Here is a 2,500-nt window from a genome sequence, read left to right as displayed (position 1 = left end):
TTGCCGCTGCCTTGCCCTTGCTTGGCCTGGCCTTGCTCGGCATTGGCATCGCCTTGCCTTGCATTGGCATTTGTTGCCCCTGCCTTGCCCTCGGTTGCCCCTGCCTTGGCCTTGGTTGCCGCTGCCTTGCCCTTGGTTGCCGCTGCCTTGCCCTTGCCTTGCTCGGCATTGGCATCGCCTTGCCTTCCATTGGCATTTGTTGCCCCTGCCTTGGCCTTGGTTGCCGCTGCCTTGCCCTTGCTTGGCCTGGCCTGGCCTTGCCTTGCTCGGCATTGGCATCGCCTTGCCTTGCATTGGCATTTGTTGCCTCTGCCTTGCCCTCGGTTGCCCCTGCCTTGGCCTTGGTTGCCGCTGCCTTGCCCTTGCTTGCCCTTGCCTTGCTCGGCATCGGCATCGCCTTGCCTTCCATTGGCATTTGTTGCCCCTGCCTTGCCCTTGCTTGGCCTTGCCCGGCCTCGTCTTTCCCTTTCCTGGCACTGCCCTCGTTGTGGCTTGCCTGGCCTTGCTTGCTTGACACTGCCCTTGCTTGTCCTTGCCTTGTGCTTTGGCTTGCCTGGCCTTGCTGCCTTGCCTTGCTCGGCATGGCACTTGCTCGGCCTTGCTCGGCATGGCACTTGCTCGGCCTTGCTCGGCATGGCACTTGCTCGGCCTTGCTCGGCATGGCACTTGCTCGGCCTTGAAAGGCATGGCACTTGCTCGGCCTTGAAAGGCATACCATATGCCTTGGCGAGGCTAATATCCCTGCCTGGCGAGGCTAATTTGCCTGCAGGAATGAAGGCTGAATGGGCTAGCGAGGCTAGTATTCCTGCCTGGCGAGGCTAATATCCATGCAGGAATGCAGGCTGAATTGGCTAGCGAGGCTAATATCCCTGCCTAGCGAGGCTAATATGCCCGCAGGAATGCAGGCAGAATGGGCTAGCGAGGCTAATATCCCTGCCTAGCGAGGCTAATATGCCCGCAGGAATGCAGGCAGAATGGGCTAGCGAGGCTAATATCCATGCCTAGCGAGGCTAATATGCCCGCAGGAATGCAGGCAGAATGGGCTAGCGAGGCTAATATCCATGCCTAGCGAGGCTAATATCCCTGCCTGGCGAGGCTAATCTCCCCGCCTGGCGAGGCTAATAGCGTGTGAGACAACACACAGACAACACGGAGACAACACACGGACAACACGGAGACAACACGCCTGGCGAGGCTAATTCCCCTGCCTGGCGAGGCTAATATGGCTGCACGCTAGCATGCCAACGAATGCCAAACCTCGAAAACTCAATTTTATTTCAAATATCCCCCTGCATTTTATGTTGCAAACCTATAGGGGACGATTTTTAGGACATTTTAAGATTGACATATCGTCATTTGGTCGAGTTTTCAGTTTATTTTGATTTTCTACATCTCAGAAACGAGAAATATCATATCAAATCGAAAACTCATCCAAATGACCTGAAATCAACTTCTAAATTTCTCTAAAATCATTGCTTACAGTTCTGAACCATAAAAGATATACACTTTTACAAGTGAAACGGAGTTGGAAATTTCCAAAGCCAAGAACGCGACATGGCCTTGCCTAGAGTGCAAATGCCATGTCAAGGCCGCATTCTGTTCAACTTTGCCCGCACTATAATTTGACCATAAATAAGTCTCTATTTTAAGGAAATTTTGCAAGTGGTAGCAGTCCGAAACATCAAGCGGTTTGTCATTTTCGATTTTCGACATTCTGCCCCTTTTGGAAAATAAAAACAAATACTTCTGGGTCGAAATTAAATCTGGCCTTTTTCCACAAGGTGCCTGACATTATTCTGAGTGTCCCTGCAAAAAATCTCGATTTTATACCAAATGTACAATTAGTTATGGCGTTTGCCCCTCCTCGGAAATCCCATGTTTCCCCCTGCCCTTCCCAGTTTTCTCCAATATGCTCTATAGGGGAGTAGTGGTTCTCTGCAAAATGACCCCCTTGCAGAGACCGCCTCCCCTGCCCCCAGTAGTCCCTCCCCCTTCCCCCAATTGCTTATATACGATATTTGCTGCCTCGAATGTCCCTAACAAACAATTATAAGCAATTGAAAACGGATTTAAGAGGGATTTAGAAGGTGTTCTTCGCCCAGCTGGGGGGGTGATGAACACCATGAAGGGGGGGTCATGTGGGATCGGTGTTGCCTCTAGTCCACTGAAACGATGTCAGTAACCGCTCAGATCAATCAAAGGGAGGGATAGGAGCCCGTCGGTATCGAGAAATTGTGCTTCGGCACTCGATTTGCGACATAAACAAATGCTGTGAGGGGAGGAAGGTGTCGGTGTCGATGAACTCAGTTCAATGCGCGAGTAATAAGCAGGCCGGGGGACTGGGCGCGATGCAAAGTGCTTCGGCATTCGATTTGTGAAAAGCGAGGGCGGCGATGGGGGGAAGGTGCCGGTGTCGGAACCCACTAGTACGCGCAAGTAGATGTATTTCGAAAGCGCCGAGCGGGGGGAAGGTGCCGGTATCGATGAACCCTCTTCAATG

The sequence above is a fragment of the Argentina anserina genome, unplaced genomic scaffold (genome assembly GCF_933775445.1).
Source record: "Argentina anserina unplaced genomic scaffold, drPotAnse1.1, whole genome shotgun sequence".
In the NCBI taxonomy this organism is placed as follows: Eukaryota; Viridiplantae; Streptophyta; class Magnoliopsida; order Rosales; family Rosaceae; genus Argentina; species Argentina anserina.
Note: the sequence above shows the minus strand (reverse complement) of the source record.